The sequence below is a fragment of the Nannobrachium achirus genome, assembly GCF_963921795.1.
Source record: "Nannobrachium achirus genome assembly, chromosome: 8".
Taxonomy (NCBI): Eukaryota; Metazoa; Chordata; class Actinopteri; order Myctophiformes; family Myctophidae; genus Nannobrachium; species Nannobrachium achirus.
This window is the reverse complement of record NC_137817.1, coordinates 1,003,629-1,030,537: the sequence shown is the minus strand read 5'-3', so window position 1 is coordinate 1,030,537 and position 26,909 is coordinate 1,003,629.

The window sequence follows — 26,909 nt, the reverse complement described above, 5'->3', positions numbered from 1 at the left end:
ATAATCTGCTTTTAGTAGCATAAGAGGGGTCAAACTAGGGGGTTTTCATGATGCCGAATCCATTGCAAGCATCTGTTTTGCACAAAAAACATTCCTTGGGCTATAAATGGCCTCAGAAGACGATGCATGTATGGGTGTGCAGTGCATTCATGTTAGTCAGAGGCCTTAGGGTTTTATTTCTCATGCTAATCAGTCTAAAAGCGCCAAATTTTGCACAGATGTAGCCCAGGGCATGCTCTAATGATTTAGCTAGGGAGCCCGAGTCGGTGACCTTCGGGCTCCAGAAAACATCCACAAAACTCTGAAAAGTGATGACTCATTACTTTTCATCACTAAACCATTGTTTTTCTGGAGCTGTGGCGACCCCGAAGGTCACCGACTCGGGCGCCCTAGCTAAATCATTAGAGCATGCCCTGCTCCATGTTGCTTGGGAAGTGGGAAATGTCTGTATTATGTCCCGCTAATTGTTCACTAATTCAAAATAGCCGATGTACAGTACTACAAGGATGTAGTGAAGACAACAATATGATGAGATGTTTGTTTTAGCTGAAACGCTGTCTGCAGCTTGCAGTTGCAAGCCTGCTGTGGGGCTTCCCTCACTTCCCTCACAGGAGGGGGACCCCCATTCATGTCAATGGCATGTTTGCATTTAAACCACCTCTACAGCAGGTTTAAAATTAATCCCTTACTGATGTTTAAATCAAAGTTTAAAGTAGTGGTGTAGTGCACATATGAATACTGAATATGGATACAGTATTAATATATATCGTAATATTAAAAATAATATTTCATAAAATAATTATGAAACATAATTTTTCTATCACGCTATTGTTTACAAGCGTGAGTTCTTGGCAGAGTTGCAATAAATGTTCATTACTGTGCATACATACTGTAAAATATGAATATTTACTAAAAATGACAAATTACCTTTTAATAGAATGCCTAAGCATTTAAGATTCCAGTACCAATCACATTGATTCAAAACACACAGAAAGAATGTCAATGTCCACACTTAAGGTTAAAATATGAAAAAGTGATTTATTATAAAAATCATAAAATGTACATTCAGACTAGCATAACTATGTCTGATTCTTCAAGCAAAAGATAGATAAATGGGTTCCTAGGGAAGTAGTAGGCATAGTATTTTAAAACCTGTCAAACTGTACAAAATAGATGGCAGGCTACTGTACATGTTATCCAGTGTTGCATATCGTTTCCCCAAAAACATATAAATCAAAACAATCACCAAAAGAAAAGAAATGAAAGAAATGAAATCATACAAAATCATTAAACATCTAATCTAATCCTACTCTGCCTTAGTTGCCATTGACACATGTAAAAACTTTGCCTTGCCTGCTTTCGTCACGTGTCTGAAGAAAGGAAACAGGAGGAAAGGACTGGTGGCTAGCTGGTTGCTTGCATGCGCTAGGTCGGCCATGTTGGCTGGGTGTCGTCACCATGAGGTCTGGCCATGCGGCTTGAGTGGAGGCGGCCATCTTCTTGGATGAGAGCTGGTGGGACAGGAAGTGAGGCGTGCACCCCCCCTCGGGCTGGAGAGGGGACACAGGAAGTTTCCTGCCCTGCTGCTGTCTCAGCTCCACACCCCTCTTGGAACCGTCTGGTTGGAGGAGAGAGCGCGCGTGCTCCAAATCTCCCTGTCTGGGTATCTGGCCTTCCGATGGAGGGAGAGATGGAGTACAGAGGACAGGCTTGTCCACTCTGTCGTTGATAATGTTGTCGTCGGAGTGGGAGAGATAGCGTGCCTCAATCCCACGGACTGGCAGTCCTGATGATGAGTCCGGCAGGACTCTATGTTGAGAGAGCTTTGGGCAGCTGAAATAGTCTCAGGGCCTGCTGTTCTGGTGTGGTCTGTTCAGTGCGTTTTCTCCAAGAGAGAGAGATAGGTATCAGGCATTACATAGTGTATGATTTTCTTATTGGGAGCTAAAGGTTCCTATCTACGTTTCAAAAAGCATATAAAAAAAATGGAAATATTAGATAACAAACAAACAAAAACAAAACAAAAAGTTGCAATCATACAGTACATAGGTGGAGGTCATTCCCACTTTCCTGGGAAGGCAATCATGCTTATCGATATTGTTCTTTAAATGTGTTTGTCATTATAATTCTCTTCGTCCTAAATGCCTTAGCAAATATTAGTAGTTTAACTGCTGGCCACCTCCGTTGCGGCCTGTTAAGGATATTGTCATATATTTTGTTAAGATTTAAAGTTTTGATTGGGTTTGACCGTCTGAGTATACATTCTGTACTTGGTTATTTGTGATCCGAGCCTGCTTTCTAAGTACAAATATCAGTGGAGCTCACTCCCTTGACCTTGAGTTTGTCAAGGGAGGGCATCTGGTTCTGAGTATTTTGCGTCAGAAATGAACAGGTATAAGATTGTCCCATGGTGGATTAGGGAAAAACACAAGCACACAAGCATATCAATGAGAGGTGGTTTTGTAAATAGTGGTCTAGGAAGTCCGACTAGATTCTAACTACAATCCCGTGGGATTTGCTTCTATGAACATTTTGGCTCGGGTCTGGATGGATCAGATCCAGACCCCGCTTACTGATTATCATGGGAGCAAACAGATTTATGGTATTCTTCCTATTGCAGGAAAAAAAACATAAAGAGAACAGGGCACACTTAGTATTGCCCAGGTGGGGCAAACATAATGCAACTTAATGCACAGTGAATGCGCAACAATACTACATGTGCTTTATTGGATTGAGCTATTATTTTGAAATTACCACTGTGGTTTGAATGACCATCCAAACCCCCCTTTTTGCAAGGCGTCGATGTCCTACAGTGAGTCGTGGACCCCCCCTGTGCGGCTACTGCGTAGCAAACGCAGAGCAGAATAGGCAGCAGCAGCACACTCAAATAGATGAGCGTTGACATAAGGCGCCTCACAAAAAGGGGTGGGGTCTGCAGAGAACTAACTTCAGGGTTTGTGAACAGACAGACATATTGGGTGGGTTTCAAAACAACATATTCCGTGGCGAGTTCGGTCGCCCTAGCCTCGACAGGGGTATTGGTGTCACCCTGACACGCACAAGCCTGTAGTCGTTGGAGGGAGACCTCCCTGTCCAACGTAGGTACTGTCTCGACCATGTGTCGACGTCCTCCCTTTAGAGAAACACACTTAACAAAGTCAGTCAAATCCACAGGATTTGGCCTGAGTAGGCTAGTGGATAGGGCGAAACCCTCCTCTAAAAGGTTTAGTATAGGACGCAGTCCCAGTAAAAAGTCGCGTCCTAAGAGCAATGGGACGTGTTCCAGTTCAGACACATATATTAGGTGCCTCACAGCCATGTGCCCTACCTGAATGAGATTCAATAAGGCCTGATGCCTTTGAGTTCCAGTCTCAGCGTACGGTTGAATGGGATGAGACAACATGTGCATTTCACGGGTGGCGTTTTGTGCCCGGTGTTGCAGGTCAAGGAACAAACTCTGTGACATCACACTAATGTCCGCTGTCGTGTCCAACAGCGCTACGTGGGTTACTTCATGTTGTAACTTCACCGGGGGGAATAGCTTCCTATATGCGCTCTTTCGCGGGACTTTGGCTAACCTTTGGGTCTGCCTAGTGTCCGCAGAGGGCACGTGGGGCCTGCGAGCTCTACGCGGGAGCTGTTTCGTCTCACGGACGACCGGGTCACGTTGTGTTGCGAGTGTAACACTTTGAGCCATCGACGAGGCTAAGACAACGCAGACGGAAAGGGTGAGATCAGAAAGAAGGACCCCAGGGACGAAGTCCCATGCTGAGTTGTTGACAGCCCCTGCTTTAGTAAGGGCACTTGTCTCGTCATTGAAAACTATGGCAGGTCCCAGAAGGTTTGAGTGGTTTCTGACCTTTTTACCCTATACCTGCATGTCTTGCTTGTTCGCGTTGTGATCGCGGGCAAGAACCAACTCCTTATGCTTGACGGGTTTTAACTCGGCTGTTCGAAAACCGTTTTTACGCCCGTTGGGCAAGTGATGAGTGTAGTCGAGACGGGTGTAGTGTGAATCGGTGCAAAACATTACTCCCTTATTGCCGTGCGTGGAAGCGCACCAAAGAGCGATCAGTATGCTGGAAATCACCGCAACAAGTTTGAAACACAAAGGTCTCGCCGGCATGTTATCTATCCATACCAATTCTACCTTCGCTTGGCGAGGAGGTTTGCTGTATGAACAGATGTCAACACACACCGTAGGCGAGTCTGTGCACGTGTTGCCTTTCAAACTCCGGTCCTTTTGGGTGACATTGTTTGCCCCAGCGTCTGCTAGGGTGTCAGTCACGCCGTTACACGCAGTGTCTGCGAGGAGGCCTGTGTGAAAGGGGCACACAAGAGTTTGTTGCTGTTGGAGGACACCCCCCCCGTTCAACGGTGGCATTGGCTTGACTACGGGTGGGTGTTTCCACGTCAGAGCGTCACACTCCACAAAGTCAGTTAGATTTAACGAATCCTGCGCAGGTTTTTCAGTAGAGAGGGTGAATTCCTCCTCTGAGAAGGCAATTACAGATAGTAGTTGCAGTAGTAACAGGACATAGCCCAAGAGAAGTGGGAGGTATTCCATTTCAGACGCATACATTGGACGGATTGCAGCCATGTGTCTCATCTGAAAAGGACACGAGAGGGCATGAACCATCTGAGTACTAGCCTTAGTATAAGGCCGAACACTGGGGGATTGATACAACCCGTCGCCCTCTAGGTGGGCACGCTGTGCCCGGTATTGCAGGTCAAGAAACAAACTTTGAGACATCACACTACTGTCAGCTGCTCTGTCCAACAGCGACTCGTGGGCCCATTCGCATTGCGTTGCGAGTGACAAACCACTGGTTTGTGCTATTAACGAGGCTGTAACAGCTGTGATGTGTATGTATCTGTACCTGTCAATCACTTTAAGAGTGCATGCATTGTAATCAGTGCACAGAATGTGTTCTGTGCATGATGGTGTGTCCTGTACTGGTGGCACATTTTCGCGGTTCTCAGCTCCTGGGCTGTGAGCGGCCATCTGGGCTTGATTGCTGAGCGTTTCAAACGCAGTGTCGTCTCCGGAGAGACACAGAACCTCTTTCAAGGGACACTTATCTGTTACCTGCTGAGATTTAGGGTCATTAACTTTGGCAGCAAGCTCTGACAACAAAGCTGTTGCAGAAAGCATGGACAGTTGTCCAATATCAAGGGATTGAATTAGGCTTTTATCACTAGGCAAAGGGCTTTCCCGTGTCGTAGGACGGGTTGACAAGCTTCCCGGCCGAAGTAAATTGGCCTCGTTCGTACTTCCGTCACTGAGACTCAGTTCGTGGAACGGGCTTAGACTACAGTCACGAGAGACCTCGCCGTCAGGCAAGGAAAAGCAGTTGTGATTGTGAGAGGAGGGCCTGCGGCATCTTCTCCTCTCTCGATCAGGATCGCTCTGTCTCTCTTGAAAAGTTATATCACCTTTCGCTATGAGTTGTAAAGCAAACAATTCAAGCTTGTTGCTGGGCCTCGGACGCTCCGTCTTAAAACCCTGGCAAGCCAGTTTTTTTAGAACCTGGTGAACCGTCCTGGAGTAAGGCCCCAAAATGGGTGGACCGTTAAAGTTAGCAGTCGTCGCTAAGGACTTGATCATCGAGACAAAAACCTCCATGAGTACAAGATGGTGTTAGTTTGACTGACTACAGCTGGAATATCAGGGAGAAATAAATCGAACCCTGATATTTAAAATAAATATGTTTTGCTCCAAGCGTTGTTTTGGGTTTATATTCCTTTTCCACACTAATAGCACAACAGTTCCCCTAGGTTCATCCAGCACGTGAACTCAAATTTAACAGCTGTTTCCCACGATGGAAACTTGTGAAATAAGTTCTGTAAATTATGGGTTTAGATAAAAATCCCTCAGTTAGTCTCATAAATTAAATTAATAATTGATATGACTAGCAGGGCTTTAAGTAAAAATTCTTTATTTTTTTCCTCAAAAAGAAAAATCTAAAGAATTCAATGGAAATTTAGATCTTAATTAAAATAATTGTTCTCAATACTGGATGACGCAAAGGAAAGGAGCTTACTAATGACCCAATAGCAAGATAGGTGTCTCCAAAGTTCGTGAACGGAACTATTAATTAATAGAATAGATTAAACTGGGTTAAAATAGGCTAATCCAATTTTAATCCTCCTTTGACTGGGACGGTTGTTCGACTGAACAGACTAGACTGGACTCAATGGAAGAGTCCCATCCAGTTAATCAATCACTCAAGCGTGTCAGATAGAATTTATAGAAACCTAAGTTCGGAAACACACAAAATGCAAGGTACAGTTTTGGGGAAAAGAACTACAAACTCAGAACTAATGATCGCTTACCAGTGTTCGGCAGAACACTGGTTGGTCAGACGCTTAAAGAAAATGAAATACTGCTTCTAGCTAACTGATGGAACAAACTCACTACAGTGTGTTTGCTATGTAGATTACTCACTGTTAAAACAAATCTAGTGCAAATGGCTGGACAATGCTCAGCATGCAAGCAAACCATATAGCCCTCACTGTCATAAACTTACAGGCCTGCTGCAAAGGACGCAGGACTGGAGAGACAGTTTTATTGTCTCTCTTTTCTGTAGTGTTGTTTATGACTGGAGTCAGGGAGGTGCCTTGGCCTGACGGGGAAAAGTTTTAAAACAGGTAATCAAATAGCAAAGATGTACTGTAGGTCCAGTGTTTGTCAAAACTCATGCACAGCCAAGCGTGCGTGTTTTGATGGAAGTTGGACAAATGAGCGAGAGAGATGAGTTCCTTCTGAGTTATGGCTAAAGAGTTGTTCGTCAGATGGTCCAGACGAAATGAAAACGACTGGCTGATCTGACAGTATGCGGACACAAAGTGTCCTTAATAGATAAATGAAGGATAAAAGAAATAAAAACAATTGATTGGCGTAATTGTAGGATTTGACAAAGATATTTTCAAACCACGGTGACCGAGATAATGAAGTAATTAATACACTAAACCGGATTACAATAGGTTAATCCAATTTGTCTTTATTGGCTGGAACGATTGTTTGTTTGATTGACTAAACTGGAGCATGAAAGAGCCCAAATCAGTGATCAATCAATCAACCGTGTCAGCTATATAATTTCTATAGGTCTCCGAGGTTAGAGAATATGCCAAAAATGTCTGACTTGTAGTCAGACCAAATATCCTAGTTTGGGAACTTGATATTAAATAAACCTAGTAGGTTTTAAGTGTTTGCTCTAGGCTTTCATCATTCTTCTTCAAGTAATAAAGAACACCCTTGTATTTCATCCAGAAAGTGACATTTAAATTTCAATCTTTTCAATTTTCAATGAAATTTGAAACTTAATTAAAATAATTGTCCTTGATAACTGATGAAACACAAAGGGCGTAAACCATTAGACCTATTGATAGGTTTGGCAAAAAATATTTTTCAAGCGTCGATGACCAAAGTGAATAAGTAATTAAAACAAATTAACTTGGATTAAACTTGATTAATCCAATTAATTCATCCAGTAGTTGGAAGAGTGTTTGCCTGACAAAGCTGAACCGGTTCATGTGAGACCGATTCAGTTATCAATCAAACAGTCGTGCCAATTTATAGAATTCACTAAGTCCTCGAGGCTGGGAGAATACAGCCAAACTGAATAGGGAGAGAGTAGATAAGATAAGAAAACAAACACTTTAAACGTTTTAAAACAAAGCTCACAGTTACAGCTTGATAGCTATATAGGTGCGTGGAGTTGTAAATTATGGTTGGGATATCCTTAATGTTACAACGTGGTACAAAGTTGAAAACGGGTTGAAAACCCAAAGATCTGAGGTGATGTTAAGACTGTGTCACACAGAGAAACCTTTTAATTGTCCTCTGGTCTGTGTATTGTGTATGGGAGGTGTTTAATTCTCACCAGAGAAGTGATAGCTGCGCGTAACGCTGAGTGTGAGAGAGAGGGAAGTCCCAAAGCATGTGAGACTCCACCCTCTATTCAAGATGGCGTCTTAGCCAAAATGGGACTCAAATGGGTCTATTTTGCCTGGCTCTTGGAGAGCCTAGTGAAAGTAACACCCACTAAGCACATACACCCACACACGCGCGCACAGACACACACACACACACACACACACACACACACACACACACACACGCACAGACACACAGCACTTGATCACAGGGCGAACACGCCCACACACACACACACACACACACACACACACACACGCACACAGTTGTCCACGGAGTCCCGTGTCCAACGTCCCGCAGCTGTTTATAACCTGCTTTGATTTAAGAATTGTGTTGGGATTTACAAGGCACAACGCTCCGGTTACTTTACTGTTTCGTAGAGTTTATCAGATACGCTATTAAATAATTCCCCTTCATACACAACGAACGATTTGGCTGTTATGAAGCGCTGAAAGTAGGACCAATTCTAAAAATCCTACTTTGTCGGAACACACAGTAGTTTTCTTCCAGTCAGTTTAAACGATAGTTTAATTTTGACGGGCGCACACTCACTTTAATTTAACTTAAAGTGGAAAGTGGCCCGGAATACCGACTACTTATGCTTAAATCAGGGTACATGTATGGAATGTAGCTATCATTACAAATGGTTACCACTGACTTTCAGGCGTTTCGACCCACCCCACACACATATACTGTACTCAATATGAGTACTGTACATGTACAGTATGAATTATTCAGAACCGCGGCCGCGACTCTGTCTAATCCATAAAGTAAAGATAAAGTACAGTATGACACTGACAATTAGTGCATTTGCTGTGGCTCGGTGCGATACTACTACAGTGGTGCAACAGGATTAACAGTAATCCAGGTTTACAGTGAAAATTCAAACCAAGATTAAAAGGATGGTTTAAAACTAAACCTGATTAATGAAAACTAGGTTTAAGGTTTGGTGCAAGGTGATTAAAAGATAAACCTTGATTTAAACCAGTTTAAGGCTTAAACCGTGTTGGTGCAAGCCGCCCAGAAAGTATTAAACAGGCGATAGAAACGTCAATGTTTTGATTCCACCGACGTCCGACGCCATTTTGCGCGCCCGAATTCATTAGGGGCACACGTTTTAGTAGTTTTAGTAGTTCTAAGTTCAAACATTAGCCAAATTGTAAAATAAATATAAGAAATAGGCAAACATTTTGAAAATAGCCGATCTACAAGCTCGCAGCGCTCGAAAACATTGTATTGAGGACTCATAAAACTTTTCTGGGACCCATTTGAATGTCCACCTGTGGGTCCCGGGACCCATTACATTGAAAACCTAGTAACATCAATACATCAAACACATTGTAATCTAAGAAAAAAACTAAAGTAAACAAAAATGCAATCTAACTTATAGTTAAGGTCAAAGAGCAGGTGCTATGGGCTATGATGGAGTCTGAAGAGGTGAGTCTTCAGACCACGGCAGAACCTAGAGAGTCTGTAGTTCTAATGGAACCTAGAGAGTCTGTAGTTCTAATGGAACCTAGAGAGTCTGTAGTTCTAAGAGCAACAGGGAGATATTCCACATTTTGGGTGCCAGGAGGGCGACTTGTCTAGGATGAGTGGATGAGAGCAAAATCACTGACCTCCATCCAAAGGAAACTTCTTCCAGGCAGCGTAGAACTGGACCTGGCAGCAGAAGATATCCCACCTCTTCTTGGCCTCAGTGAAGTTAGGGTCGTCCTTTGCCAAGATCCAACGCAGCTCATCTTTAACCTAGAAATAAAGTTTAAAAAAAAAACAAAAAAAAACATTGAAACAACTGTAAAAGCAAAAGAAAAAGCAAAAGGAAATCCCAAGACTGAAATGTATTTTCAGACCCATGTCCCAATATGATTTGTCGTGTTAGATTTTAATTTATAGCTTGTAGATCTGCTCTTTTTTTTCAAAGTTACATAATTATCTACCGTGGGGAGAGATGGAAGACTCTCTGTTGGGTGGCTCTGGAGAGATGGAAGACTCTCTGTTGGGTGGCTCTGGAGAGATGGAAGACTCTCTGTTGGGTGGCTCTGGAGAGAAGGAAGACTCTCTGTTGGGTGGCTCTGGAGAGATGGAAGACTCTCTGCTGGGTGGCTCTGGAGAGATGGAAGACTCTCTGTTGGGTGGCTCTGGAGAGAAGGAAGACTCTCTGCTGGGTGGCTCTGGAGAGATGGAAGACTCTCTGTTGGGTGGCTCTGGAGAGAAGGAAGACTCTCTGCTGGGTGGCTCTGGAGAGATGGAAGACTCTCTGCTGGGTGGCTCTGGAGAGATGGAAGACTCTCTGTTGGGTGGCTCTGGAGAGAAGGAAGACTCTCTGTTGGGTGGCTCTGGAGAGAAGGAAGACTCTCTGTTGGGTGGCTCTGGAGAGATGGAAGACTCTCTGTTGGGTGGCTCTGGAGAGAAGGAAGACTCTCTGTTGGGTGGCTCTGGAGAGAAGGAAGACTCTCTGTTGGGTGGCTCTGGAGAGAAGGAAGACTCTCTGTTGGGTGGCTCTGGAGAGAAGGAAGACTCTCTGTTGGGTGGCTCTGGAGAGATGGAAGACTCTCTGTTGGGTGGCTCTGGAGAGAAGGAAGACTCTCTGCTGGGTGGCTCTGGAGAGATGGAAGACTCTCTGTTGGGTGGCTCTGGAGAGAAGGAAGACTCTCTGCTGGGTGGCTCTGGAGAGAAGGAAGACTCTCTGTTGGGTGGCTCTGGAGAGAAGGAAGACTCTCTGTTGGGTGGCTCTGGAGAGATGGAAGACTCTCTGCTGGGTGGCTCTGGAGAGATGGAAGACTCTCTGTTGGGTGGCTCTGGAGAGAAGGAAGACTCTCTGTTGGGTGGCTCTGGAGAGAAGGAAGACTCTCTGCTGGGTGGCTCTGGAGAGAAGGAAGACTCTCTGTTGGGTGGCTCTGGAGAGAAGGAAGACTCTCTGTTGGGTGGCTCTGGAGAGATGGAAGACTCTCTGTTGGGTGGCTCTGGAGAGAAGGAAGACTCTCTGTTGGGTGGCTCTGGAGAGAAGGAAGACTCTCTGTTGGGTGGCTCTGGAGAGATGGAAGACTCTCTGTTGGGTGGCTCTGGAGAGATGGAAGACTCTCTGTTGGGTGGCTCTGGAGAGAAGGAAGTCTCTCTGTTGGGTGGCTCTGGAGAGATGGAAGACTCTCTGTTGGGTGGCTCTGGAGAGAAGGAAGTCTCTCTGTTGGGTGGCTCTGGAGAGAAGGAAGACTCTCTGTTGGGTGGCTCTGGAGAGATGGAAGACTCTCTGCTGGGTGGCTCTGGAGAGATGGAAGACTCTCTGTTGGGTGGCTCTGGAGAGAAGGAAGACTCTCTGTTGGGTGGCTCTGGAGAGATGGAAGACTCTCTGTTGGGTGGCTCTGGAGAGAAGGAAGACTCTCTGTTGGGTGGCTCTGGAGAGATGGAAGACTCTCTGTTGGGTGGCTCTGGAGAGAAGGAAGACTCTCTGTTGGGTGGCTCTGGAGAGATGGAAGACTCTCTGTTGGGTGGCTCTGGAGAGAAGGAAGACTCTCTGCTGGGTGGCTCTGGAGAGAAGGAAGACTCTCTGTTGGGTGGCTCTGGAGAGAAGGAAGACTCTCTGTTGGGTGGCTCTGGAGAGATGGAAGACTCTCTGTTGGGTGGCTCTGGAGAGAAGGAAGACTCTCTGTTGGGTGGCTCTGGAGAGAAGGAAGACTCTCTGTTGGGTGGCTCTGGAGAGAAGGAAGACTCTCTGTTGGGTGGCTCTGGAGAGAAGGAAGACTCTCTGTTGGGTGGCTCTGGAGAGATGGAAGACTCTCTGTTGGGTGGCTCTGGAGAGAAGGAAGACTCTCTGTTGGGTGGCTCTGGAGAGAAGGAAGACTCTCTGTTGGGTGGCTCTGGAGAGATGGAAGACTCTCTGTTGGGTGGCTCTGGAGAGAAGGAAGACTCTCTGCTGGGTGGCTCTGGAGAGAAGGAAGACTCTCTGCTGGGTGGCTCTGGAGAGAAGGAAGACTCTCTGTTGGGTGGCTCTGGAGAGAAGGAAGACTCTCTGTTGGGTGGCTCTGGAGAGAAGGAAGACTCTCTGTTGGGTGGCTCTGGAGAGATGGAAGACTCTCTGTTGGGTGGCTCTGGAGAGATGGAAGACTCTCTGTTGGGTGGCTCTGGAGAGAAGGAAGACTCTCTGTTGGGTGGCTCTGGAGAGATGGAAGACTCTCTGTTGGGTGGCTCTGGAGAGAAGGAAGACTCTCTGCTGGGTGGCTCTGGAGAGATGGAAGACTCTCTGTTGGGTGGCTCTGGAGAGATGGAAGACTCTCTGTTGGGTGGCTCTGGAGAGAAGGAAGACTCTCTGCTGGGTGGCTCTGGAGAGAAGGAAGACTCTCTGTTGGGTGGCTCTGGAGAGAAGGAAGACTCTCTGTTGGGTGGCTCTGGAGAGATGGAAGACTCTCTGTTGGGTGGCTCTGGAGAGAAGGAAGTCTCTCTGTTGGGTGGCTCTGGAGAGAAGGAAGACTCTCTGCTGGGTGGCTCTGGAGAGAAGGAAGACTCTCTGCTGGGTGGCTCTGGAGAGAAGGAAGACTCTCTGTTGGGTGGCTCTGGAGAGAAGGAAGACTCTCTGTTGGGTGGCTCTGGAGAGAAGGAAGACTCTCTGTTGGGTGGCTCTGGAGAGAAGGAAGACTCTCTGCTGGGTGGCTCTGGAGAGAAGGAAGACTCTCTGTTGGGTGGCTCTGGAGAGAAGGAAGACTCTCTGTTGGGTGGCTCTGGAGAGATGGAAGACTCTCTGTTGGGTGGCTCTGGAGAGAAGGAAGACCTTCTGGATCCAACAGGGCCAGATGTGTCTGGTGGATTCTCATTCTAAGTAAAGCAGATAAAACATTTACAAAGTGGTAAATAACTGACCCAATTTAAAACTCTGTCACTGATATTTGCCAAACAATGCAGCTATATTACCTCTGGGTGAATTAGAGCCCACAAGCGCTTTCTGTGGCCAAAGTCAGCAACGGTCTGGAAAAACCTCCTTCAAATCCTCTTGGTTGAGGGTGCGTAGCATGTCTGCTTCTAATATAAAGCAAAATGAACACATCAATACATATAATAACTATTAATTTACCCAATGTCTGTCCGTCTCTGTCTGCACTGAAACTAAACAGTGTCGTCACCATGCTAACAGCTGCATGATGAAACCATGTCCAAATATGGTCATTGACATGACTTAATCACTGATACGTCTGGGTTCTCCACCATTACTTCTGAGACTCCTACACCCCTATATTTAATCAATCCCTCGTATACTACTGAGACTCCTACAGCCCTACATTTAATCAATCCCTCGTATACTACTGAGACTCCTACACCCCTATATTTAATCAATCCCTCGTATACTACTGAGACTCCTACAGCCCTACATTTAATCAATCCCTCGTATACTACTGAGACTCCTACAGCCCTACATTTAATCAATCCCTCGTATACTACTGAGACTCCTACACCCCTACATTTAATCAATCCCTCGTATACTACTGAGACTCCTACACTCCTACATTTAATCAATCCCTTGTATACTGTGCAAACCCCCAGGGGACTAGTTTATACCTAGTTTTTAACCCGTTATGGTGCAGTAAGTAACGTGTTGTTTCAATACAGTATTTATCAATTTCTATGTTTGTTAAGCTTAACTTCTTAGCCTTTTCTACCATTTGGAACAATAGTTTTACCATTTTGAACAATATTTTTTGAATACTTCAAATAGATAGCTACATTGACACATTGTGAGCTTGTAGATCAGCTATTTGAACCATTTAAAATATCTTTCAAAATAGTAAAAAAAAAGAAAAGAAAAAAAGGCAAAGAAGTTTAGGGTTAGTGGTCCCAGAGCTCCACCATGGTTTAAGTTACAATGGGATATTGAATAGGAAGGGGACATGTCTGATCACATGAATATCAATATGTAAATAGTTGTAACTCAGAGTGAGGAGAAACTTAAGTGAGTAGACCCTCATTGGCTTATTTTTGACCATACTGTTATGGGGGTCATTGAAATGAAAAAAGTTGAGAAACACTTCACTAAATATAACAGAGCCTTCGGTGCCATGCTCTGCACAGTATGTTGAACAACTTGAAAACTGGCTGGGGTGTTCACAAAAGCATGGGTCGACAAAAATGACCCACATTTATTTTATGAAAGTAAAATATCCCTTTAAGGTGGTCACCAGCTGATTGACAGTAGGAACCAAATGGACCCTTACTGATCTGTAACCAAATGGACCCCATTTGTGCATCAAAAGTAATAAACAAACTACACTAGAAATGGTCTAACATTGGCCAAGATGAAAGTAGCCAATCCACAAGCTCTCAACCAAATCTAAATGTAACGCCTCAAATCCTACAATTCTAAGTGCTTTTCGGGGTGGGGGGTCCTCAAATGGACCCGCAAGGGTCACATTTTATTTCAGGTCTGGGGGGGGGGGGGGGGGGGGGGGGCATCATTTAAAATTATCACATCAGGAGGGACCAATTGCAACTCTGACAACTTTACTGTTCTGTTATTCATCGTAAAAATAAAACGTTTTTTATCATAAAACCTTTAACATGCTGCAAACCATTAAGCAGAAATATATTACTGTAAATAGTAGCTGTACATAGCAACATAAAACATTTTACTGTAAATAGTAGCTGTAGGCCTACATAGCAACATAAAACATTTTACTGTAAATAGTAGCTGTACATAGCAACATAAAACATATTACTGTAAATAGTAGCTGTACATAGCAACATAAAACATATTACTGTAAATAGTAGCTGTACATAGCAACATAAAACATATTACTGTAAATAGTAGCTGTACATAGCAACATAAAACATATTACTGTAAATAGTAGCTGTACATAGCAACATAAAACATTTTACTGTAAATAGTAGCTGTACATAGCAACATAAAACATTTTACTGTAAATAGTAGCTGTACATAGCAACATAAAACAAGTCCCCTTTCCATTTTTGGATCATCATTGTTCTTTTATTGTTGCAGGTTAACCTGAAATCATAATAAACAGGCCCTCCACTCTGCATGATAACGTGGCAAAGCCCTAATTAATAAAATTAACCATACAAGTTCAAAACACGGTGCAATTGCATGTTTAAGTCACATTTATACTTCATAGCACGACCACGATGGTGCTTAAAGGAGTAGTTCACCACTTTTCAACCTGTCTTCATATAATAGGTCCTCACTAATGTTCATAATAAAATAGCAATTTTTTTTTCTATTCAGTCTGGGTCTCATAGGAGAGCTGTCAAATCCTTCCTACCGGTGACATCATCGTTTGACAATAAATTAATAAATAAATAATATTTTTGAAAAAAGAAAAAAAAAGATTTTTATTATCACGAGAACAATGGCTTCCACTTTAACATTGCAACTTTTTCAGGAATAGAAAGCCTGCAGTTTCTATTAGCTTGCATTTCCCATTGATGATGTCACCGGTAGTAGGATTTGACCCACCCACAGCTCTCCTATGAGACCCAAACTGAGTAGAATTATTTTTTTTTAATATTTTATCATGAACATTAGTGAGGACCTATTAGGTTGAAAAGTGGTGGAGTGCCCCTTTAACATAGCAGATCTAAAAGCTCTCCGTGCATAGCGTGGGCGGCCTTGTGAGCTTGTAGAACGCACAGCAAGATCTGTTATTTTCAGCGACACCGTCGCAGTGCAAAATATAAATTAGGCTTTGTGGCTTAATGTGGCCTCGTCTTGTTTTATGGCACGCAACATTCGTGTGCAAAGTAGTAAATATATTAATCTTTAATGTTAATGTCGGAGACAAGCTAGTCGAAAATGCCCGCTAAAACACGAAATAACGTTTTAAGAGTTGTTAAATGAATTGCATCATCAACGTAGATTTAACACTAAACAAGGCTCTAACTCGTTCTCCTGCTATACCATCAACATGTGGAACGCCCTTCCACAAGCCTTAAAGGAGAGCAAATCCCAGCCTCCTTCAAAATTGGTATGAAAAGTCACCTTCAGACAGCTGCTACCCGTGACTTGTAAATAGACTAAGCCCCCATGCCCCCCCCCCCTTTTTTTTTTTTTTTTGTAATTTCTGCCTTTGTATTTGATGTTATGCTTTTGAAACTGATATTATCCTAGATAAAGTATTATGTTCTATCCGTCTGTCTTTCAATGTTATATGAGATACTTAAAGTGTGGTTCCTGTGGAAATACGCCTCGGCTTTCTAGGATCTCCTTTTAGTTGACCTTGTACCAGTGATTTGTGCTGTCATGAAATTGTACTTTTTTCTATTGCAAACTTCTCATAAATTCTTCAATCAATCAATCAATGCTGGGGGGAGCGTGGCTCGTGTTTCGTGCTTTCAAAAGCTTGGTCGTGGAAGTTGGCTAAATAAACACTGTCTAAGACGATACATTTAGGCAATGCTACACTTCTATCAACAGCATTGTCGTACTATAGCTGGTTTAATGTGGAATTCCCAATAAAAGTAAATAAATGAAAAGCTTACCGTGCTTCTATCATTAAACGGCGTTCGGTTCCACTCCGGGTCCACACAGCTGTTAGCGCCTGGGAGTTTGAACATGATGATGACAGATGGCTATGTTCCGTGAACAAATTTAGTGTCAGCAAATATAAGACTTCCGGTGTCAATCTCTTCAGAATAAGAGTACCCCTAAAGCCATTGAAAAACCGATTAATTTGTATATGATATTGATTGATTGATTGATTGATTGAAGACTTTATTAGAAGTTTGCATAGGAAAAGGTACAGTTTCATGACGGTACAGTTCACTGGTACAAGGTCTACTAAAAGGAGATCCATGAAAAGACTAAGCTTATTTCCACTGGAAACCATTGAAGTATCTCATATAACATTGAATGACAGACAAATAGAACACAGTACTATGCAGTAGATATGTAATGAAAAACAAAAAAAAAGACAGTAAGTCTAAAACAAACAGTATATACAAAGAAGGGGCAGGGGAGGGTAGGGTTGGGCTAGGTTCATTTTTTACCAGTTGCGAACGGCTGCTGCCTGTAAGTGGTTTTTCAGGGCAATTTTAAAGGATGCTAGTGATCCACACTCCTTTATGGCCTTCGGTAAAGCTTTCCACATTTTGGTGGTATAATACACATTAAAAATCAAACCTCGGTTCGAAGTGAAGCGGTGAATCTTAGTATAGAATTGTGTGGAGAGCCGGTATGACAGCCGGTATAATAGGTTTTAAAAATATATATAAAAAATCCTGCTTGCTGGTCTCTTAGTTGTTTGTCAACTGCATCCCTCTAGTGTTGTAGTCGAGTCCACCTAAAGCGAGTCCAAGTCAAGTCCAAGTCATATGGGGTTCGAGTCCGAGTCGAGTCCGAGTCAAGAGCCCCTGGGAGGGGGTCGAGTCCGAGTCGAGTCCGAGACCAATGGGAGGCTAGTCCGAGTCGAGTCCGAGACCAATGGTAGGCGAGACCGAGCCGAGTCCAGTTTTCTTTTTCTTTTTTGATAGGTAGGCTGCAGAAAACAATATATATATATATTTTATTTTTTTTCCGGACACACACACACACACACACACACACACACACACACACACACACACTCACACACTCACACACACACACACACACACACACACACACACACACACACACACACAAACAATACAAGAACCCCCCGTTCATGTGCATTCACCTGTCTGGTGTTTCCTACCAATACCTTTCAAATTAATGGCTTGTCTTCAATTAAATCAATAGGTCTCCCCAAATTACCTTTGGTTGCTGTCAAAGCTGTGGTTTAGGTTTGAGGGAGTTTTTTGGAGAGGTAGTTTTTTTCCCATACCAATTTTCTGTCTAAGAACTAGACATTTGAGTTGCTACAATTACATTTCTCCCAGGCAGAGAACAAGTACTTTAGTGTACAAATAAGACTTGGCATATACTGCAGTACAATATCCCAAATCACAGACGATAATTAGGACTATCCAGTCTAATATCATGATATGGATATAATATTGATGCCCATGCACCAAAAGGCCAAGTGATAACAAAAATAATATTATTTAAAAAAGAATTATGTCTACTACTGTAATCTATAACATTTTTAAACATTGCTGTTATAGTTGCATTGAAATAGAGCATGCATGATTTTTGCAAAACGTTTTTCAAACAAACTCTTATCTTAATATTTTATTTTGACTAAAAGCTAAAATAAATAAATAAGGTTTTCCCATTCAAACACATAGCAGTAGTACGTGCCTGTCTGCATTTCATTGTTTAAGGTGAGAAATGTAGGCTACCCTATGTCATTAGTCTGATGCCTTTCAAGTATATACAAGGCAAAACAATACCCCATGTCACTGCTTCAAGTTGTTTTGATTCGTTTTAACCTCTCTACAGGGACTTACAATGTTACACTTCTCTCTGTTGATCAGTGCACTTTAAAACTTTCGGACGAGGCTTGCTTAACGAGTAATAGACTACACCTGGAAATACAAAAAGACGTAAATTCTTAATCCAGCTGTGCGGGTGGATTAAACTACACAACACATGATCACAAAGGCTTGTGTTTGGAAGCTGTTAGGACTTATTTATTTGGGGACACAAGGATATCCTGCAGGTAAGAGGAAAGTGGACTGTTGTGCTGTTGTCTGTTTGGCGAAAAAAATAACTTCTGGGAAGATTAGATGCTTGCTGCTGTGCTGAGCGGGGGGCTCTACGTGTGTGTGTGTGTGTGTGTGTGTGTGTGTGTGTGTGTGTGTGTTTGCCTATCAGATGCGCGTCAGAATGCTCCGTTACTTAACAAGGCAGCTCTCTTAATGTTAACGTGAATGCGCTCCTCATATGGATATAACATTTATTCCATTGCATTGTAGTGACTTGACTCGAGTGGACTCGGTGGGGGGGCGAGTCCAAGTCAAATTAGACCGAGACCGAGACGAGTCCAAGTCAAATTAAGGGCGAGACCGAGACGAGACCGAGTCAGTGAAAATTTGGACTCGAGTCCTGACTCGAGACGAGTCATTGACTCGAGTACTACATAATTATTTCAGTTTCCCAGGTCTGTTATCTGGCCCTGCTGCTTTCCCATTTTTTCAGCTGTTGTACAGCTTTCCTGATCTCCTCTCTTCTGGGTATGTCACAGGTGATGGGGAAGTCGGTCTGTGCTGGTTGGATTAGCATTAGTTGTGAAGCTTGACCAATCCTCAAAGTATCCATTCATCAGACCGGGAGGGACACTACACACATATTCTGGACGTACAGGACAGATAAAGCCTATTAATTCTGAACTGAAATGTCCATATATGGGACATGGGACACACATTTTGCTTTTTGAAAAAAGCCTATTCATTCTGGACTGATATTTTACACGTACGGGACAGGAAAAACCTGTTCATTCTGGCCTGGAGTGACCATATATGGACATAAGGTAACATACATTGTGTTTTTGAAAAACCCTGTTCATTCTGGACTGAGATCACCATACATGGTAATTAAACGGACATTCTGTTTTTGAAAACGCCTGTTCATTCTGGACTGAAATTACCATATATGGGAGGGATCTGACCGGGAGGGTCAAAAACATAAACATCAAAACGGACGCCGCTCTCATTTCTGACAAATGTGAAGTGGCTACCCATCTTAACAAAACCTTTACCACCATGGCCCATTCACTGGTTGAAAGACTGGTCGCCCCATCTGGGCGGTATGGTGTAAAATTTGTTAAGAAATTCTACAATAAACTGGGCGTCAGAAAAGACAGTTTTAAACTTGCCACAGTGACAACTGATGAAGTGTTTAAAAAACTGAGCGCCCTACCTCAACACAAGGCCACTGGCCTTGATAAAATTCCAGCTAGATTTCTCAGAGATTCAGCCGCCACCATTGCACCGATCATTACCCACATAATTAACCTTTCCATCGAACAGGGTCATGTCCCACAGGACTTCAAACTAGCAAAAGTAACCCCCCTGCATAAAAAAGGTAGCAAACTAGACCCTGGAAACTACCGTCCCGTTTCCATTCTTAGCTCCATATCCAAAGTCATGGAGAAAATAGTCTACGAACAGATAGCAAGATATCTCGATGAGAATAATCTGATTTACGAGTTCCAATCTGGATTCAGAAAATCTCATTCCACTGACACATGCCTTCTCTATTTGACTGACCAAATTGATTGATTGATTGAAACCTTTATTTATTCTCGAAAAGAGCATTGTGATATGGATCTCCCTGGGTCTGAAATAAAGAATCAATCAATCAATCATTGAGGTTCACCCTCATTTGCAATGCTGACGAGATTACATACAAAAAGATCAACAATTAGCATACAAATATATAAAAAACAAAAAACAAAAACATCATAGACATCAAGTAAGTTAAAAACAATTGCATACCGAGGTAGGGAGATCTAAGAGCATGTTATTAAATTGTCCATAGGATATTGGAGCATTAATTTGTGCCGAATATGTGTGTAGTGTCCCTCAAATCAAACGCGAAGCGGATGGCGGCAAATATAGCGGCATGGTCATGATGGACCTCCAGAAGGCATTTGACACCGTAAATCATTCTATTCTGATTGAGAAACTAAAAGCCATCGGTCTTGACAGCGCAGCAGTGAGTTGGATGCAATCTTACCTGGTGGGGAGGGAACAGGTGGTGGAGATTAACGGTACCCTGTCCCCCCCCCCTCCCAGTAAGCTGTGGTGTTCCTCAAGGTAGCATACTGGGACCTCTGTTGTCCCTAATATATGTGAACGACATGGCATCTGCTTGCGACTGCAACCTGTTCCTGTTCGCGGATGACTCGGCTCTCCTAGTCTCGGGCAAGGACCACTTGCAGGTTGAAAAGACACTTAACTCTGAACTAAGATCTGCACATGGCTTAATGACAACAAATTATCAATTCACATGGGAAAAACTGAGTCCATCCTCTTTGGATCAAATCATAACCTCAAAAAAGTCGATAACTTCACAATCAAAGTGGGTGACAAGGTCATAACACGAAAAAACGAAATCTCTTACTTAGGATGTATCCTTGAAGCTAATCTTTCCAGTGAAAGGATGACTTCTAAAGTAATAATAAAATCAACCAACAAACTCGTTTCCTACAGAGGATCGCCCCAATGGTCAATTTCAACACACTGAAGACCATAGCTGGTGCAATAATCCAGCCCCTCTTTGACTACGGAGTCCACGTATGGTATCGTGACGCCCACAAGCCCTGAAAACTAAACTCCAAACAGCCCAAAATAAACGAATTAGGGTCCTACTTCACCTTCCCTATCAGACTCACCTCACCGCTACTCACCAGTTAAGAGTGGGGTGGCTCAGAGTAGATGACAGAGTACAGCAACTTGCAATGGGCCTGGTGTACAAGATACACTACACCACTATGATACCCAAGTACCTGTCAAAATACTTTATAAACATTAAGGATGTCCATAATTACAACACCAGAGGCAGCGCCACAGATCACTTTCAACCCAGAGTCAAAACCAACAAAGGGTCAAACTCTTTTTTCTGCTATACCACCAAAATGTGGAAAGCCCTACCGAAGGTCATAAAGGAGTGTGGATTACTAGCATCCTTTAAAATTGCCCTGAAAAATCACTTACAGGCAGCAGCCGTTCGCAACTGGTAAAAAACTAACCTAGCCCAACCCTACCCTGCCCCTTCTTTGTATATACTGTTTGTTTAGACTTACTGTTTTCTTTTTTGTTTTTCTTTAACATATCTACTGCATAGTACTGTGTTCTATTTGTCTGTCATTCAATGTTATATGAGATACTTCAATGGTTTCCAGTGGAAATAAGCTTAGTCTTTTCATGGATCTCCTTTTAGTAGACCTTGTACCAGTGAACTGTACCGTCATGAAACTGTACCTTTTCCTATGCAAACTTCTAATAAAGTCTTCAATCAATCAATCAAAGGGACACTGCACACATATTCTAGATGTACAGGACATATAAAGCCTATTCATTCTGAACTGAAATGACCATATATGGACATGGGACACACATTTTGCTTTTTGAAAAAGCCTATTCATTCTGGACTGATATTTTACACGTACGGGACAGGAAAAACCTGTTCATTCTGGCCTGGAGTGACCATATATGGACATAAGGTAACATACATTGTGTTTTTGAAAAACCCTGTTCATTCTGGACTGAGATCACCATATATGTTAATTAAACGGACATTCTGTTTTGGAAAAAGCCTGTTCATTCTGCACTGAAATGACCATATATGGGCGTGATACACACAAAGCCATTCATTGGAAGCGGTTTTCACCGCTTCAAAAATATAGATTAAGCATTGAATTGAAGCTATACAACGAGAATTATGTTTCTGTGTAAAAATAACGTTTTAATGACAAAAGATATACAACTAGATAATTGCTCTTCAATGGAGTGCATAGCCTTTACAAATTGGACACTGGAGAGCAGACGGCTCTTCGTGTCGGCACTTTTGACAACGCACGCGTTCACAGAGACCTCCTCTATCACACCAATTCAACGTTTTTCAATGGAATTAATTATGAGCATTTTACTTTGAAGGCGAATGCTTCAAACCGGAAGTCTTATATTGGCACACTCTGACACCGGAAGTTTCATATTTGCTTAGTTCACGGACCTGATGATGATGATGAAGGCAAGTGGATGTGACGTTTTCAAATAGCCTATCTACGTGCGCTTACGTGCTTACGTCATAAGCCCTGTGGTATGGTCCTGCATGTAACATATTACTATCAAAGCCAAACAGCACATTCTGCCAATAAAGATTAATAAAGTCAGGGTCAATATTATCAACAATAAAACGAGATACATCTTTCCAAAATGTGTTGGTGTGGTCACAACTCCAAAACAAATGCAACACTGTCTCTGGATATACTTCACATAATGAACAATTAACACAAATATCTTTCTTTTGTGTTCACTTTTTAATATTTTCGTTTAGTAATTCCCTGGCTATGATTTGTTTTGTATTGATGTATTGATAGAATGCCCTGAAAAACCACTTACAGGCAGCAGCCGTTCGCAACTGGTAAAAAACCTAGCCCAACCCTACCCTCCCTGCCCCTTCCTTGTATATACTGTACATACTGATTGTTTAGACTTACTGTTACCTGCCCCTTCCTTGTATATATTGTATATACTGTACTTACTGATTGTATAGACCTACTGTTTTCTTTTTTTCTTTACATATCTACTGCATAGTACTGTGTTCTATTTGTCTGTCATTCAATGTTATATGAGATACTTTAATGGTTTCCTGTTGAAATAAGCTTAGTCTTTTCATGGATCTCCTTTTAGTAGACCTTGTACCAGTGAACTGTACCGTCATGAATCTGTACATTTTCCTATGCAAACTTCTAATAAAGCCTTCAATCAATCAATCAATCAAACTTGTCATTTGTGTTTGTATTTGTGTTGTACTGTACTGTATTGTCTGTTTTGTTATGTATTGTCTTGTCTATCATGATGATTGTATAAAGATTTAATAAAAAAAAGAAAAAAAAGAATGTAACATATTATTCTAAGTGGAAATAGGCCTAACAATACATTAAAACAATGCACAGGCTATTACAAAAAGTGTATTTATTCATGTCATTTCTGAATTGCGTTATTGGCTCATTTAAATACAATCTTATAACCCCCCCCCCCCCCCCCCCCCCCTCCTGATTTGGTATAACCCATTAAAAACATTTATTTGGTAGACAGTTCACTGTATTGTTTGGAATATCAGCTTTATGAAAAGGTTTGTTATAATAGAAATCTCTTAGCATATGAAGTTGTGGTTCCTAATCACAGAGGTGTTAGATGGTGAAAAGCTGATTAATTATACTTCATATTTTCCCATTAGTTTTAAAAATGGTGTGTATATTTTGACAAAATATGACATTGATGATGTAATTGCACTGAAAAATGACAATTAAAGGAGTAGTTCACCCCCAAAATGACTTTTGTTTCTATTGATTACTCATGCCATGGAGACTAATGCATGGATATATATATATATATATATATATATATATATATATATTTTTTTTTTTTTTTTTTTTTTTTTTTTTTTTTTTTTTTTCTCCTGCATTCCTAAGTCAATAATTTGATTATAATAAATGTACCCCCATTGATTCCAGTAGGGGACCCAAAGACACTTTGGGTCCCCTACCGGAATCAATGGGGGCTTTAGGCTTTATTGGCTTAGGAATGTGACAAAAACAAAAAATAAATTTCCATGAATTCATGTCTCCATGGGGTGAGTAATCATTAGAAAAAAAGTCATTTAGGGGGTGAACTACTCCTTTAAGAACCCAACAAGAATGAGTGTGGTGTAATTAACCCATTACGACCTGGGCCTGATTCTACAAATGCCTTAGTTTTCAAACATTGTCTTGCCAAGGTCCCCCAAAATGAGAGACATGTTATATTTACAGGTTTGGCTGTTATGAGGTGTGATTTCTATATATTTGCTTGATTATTTACTTTACTCCATGTACTCTGATCTTGCCATTTGAAAGCCACTGTACTTTATTAAATGTGAATAAATGTGATGTTGAACAACATTTTTCATTCCAATATGTAGTGTGAAAATAGCTATTGTTTACTCTGAAAGCGTGCAGATCTTGTCTGTGTGTCCGTCACACCAACCGTTGTGACATGGGAGTCAGAGTGATGTCAGAACAGGTTCTGACATCACTCTGACTCACTGACCAAGATGTAGGACTCCCCTTTTTGCCCTTATGCAGTATGGAGATCCCTGATGTCATCAATATTAAGCCCATATCTGGCAAAGCCCATGGACATGTCCATATATGGAGATTCCTGATGTCATCAATATTAAGCCCATATCTGGCAAAGCCCATGGACATGTCCATATATGGAGATTCCTGATGTCATCAATATTAAGCCCATATCTGGCAAAGCCCATGGACATATCCATATATGGAGATCCCTGGTGTCATCAATATTAAGCCCATATATGGAGATCCCTGGTGTCATCAATATTAAGCCCATATATGGAGATCCCTGGTGTCATCAATATTAAGCCCATATATGGAGATCCCTCATGGCATCGATATTAAAGGAAAATTCCAGAATAAAACATATCTCCCCTTAATCAGCCTTTTTTCACGTTTGAACTTACCTTGTATGATGGATTTCTGTCATGGTCTTCCATTTTGCGACATCTCCAGGAGCCTTCCCGATCTCCCCCCACAGCCAAAACGGGGGTATATTGTGGTCCTCCAAAAGCGCTAATTTTCACCGCTGCAAAGTTACTTTTTTCTTCATAAATCATCTATTTATAGTTCCAAGAGAGCCAGTAATCCACTGTTTTGTCGCTGCTTCTCCCCTCGGTGGGACACGACGGATGTTTACATCCCCAATAGCACTAAGAGAAGAAGAATGAAGTCTCGCGTCTCGCGATATTACCGGGACCGTTTTACTTATTTCCATGCATATATTATTTATTATTATATTACAGCCAGTATATACACAACAATTAATCGTGTTATACATTTAAAAATATATATATAAAGTAGTAGAATATAATCTAGTTAGTATGTTGATCGGTAGAATCTAGTAAAAAGAATGAGAAGAAAAGTGAACACACACGTTTCTGTGGGACTAAGGTAATTTTTACCTAAAGTTTATTTGGTGAGGCATTGCACATTATTTCAGAATGTCTTGAGGAAAATACGATTATTTTGTGTTTATATTGTAGCCTACATTGTTTACAAATAATAAATACACGTCAGTTATTTTGTAAGTAATTCCATGAATAAATAATAAATAAAATCGAAGAAATGTCTTGAGGAAAATAAAAATAAATAAGGTAATAGAATTACCTTACGACCACAGGAAGTCCGAAGCATAACAGACTAGATTATATTCTACTACTTTATATATATTTTTTTAAATGTAGAAAAAAAGTAACTTTGCAGCGGTGAAAATTAGCGCTTTTGGAGGACCACAATATACCCCCGTTTTGGCTGTGGGGGGAGATCGGGAAGGCTCCTGGAGATGTCGCAAAATGGCCCCCACACCACCACATTTGGATCTCTTGCCATAAAACCTGCACTGCCTGCTAGAATGTTCAAACTCCTGCACCTTGGCTACCCAACACTTCTCTCCCGTGAACTCTAAGATTATTCACAGGTGTAAAATACGTTATTTCACACAAAACACCGTACATGTGAATTATGGATCCTTGTTTGACGCTGGCCAACAGGAAACACCACTACTCATCATTTATCTTAATGACAGAACAGAACAATAATGTTTTGTATTATTTTATTACAAATGTACAGCTTATGAGTTTCCATTACGTTTGACCTTTAATGAGTCACATGGTTTTCTCTACTTTATACACTTTTTAAACATCTGATCCCCCCCCCCCCCACCCCCCCTCCCAAAAAAAAAAAAAAAAAAAAAAAAAGAAATCTCCCAAAAATGTAGAGTTGTGTGTTTGTGTGTTACTGTCTGTTAACTATGAACTGTAATGCTCTGGCCTTGATTTTATGACTGAAGCAAAAGGACATCTTTAATAATGATTTCTCATCTTTAAGTCATTACTTAAGTGAATATCTGTATGATCTTTCTTGCATGCATTGCCCCCACCCCTAAAGCGGGGGGTCTGGGGGTCCTCCCCCAGAAGTTTTTTAACATAGTAGATGTCATTTCCTGTGTTCTGGTGAATTTTGGGAGTTTGATCCAAAATCCAGGAGAAATCCAGGAGATTTGCCAATCCAGGAGACTCCCAGGAGAGGGGTTCAAAATCCAGGAGACTCCTGGGAAATCCAGGAGAGTTGACAAGCCTGAACTTAAGTGTGTTATTTCAGTGTGTGTGTGTGTGTGTGTGTGTGTGTGTGCGCGTGCCTGCGTCTGTCTGTGTGAAGCATCTAAACATTCTCACTGATGCCCCCTACTGTTCATGAACAAAAGTGTCCTTTAAAGAAAAAAACAAAGAATGGACCATTATTCTCCCATTGTCCATTTGGTACTTAAA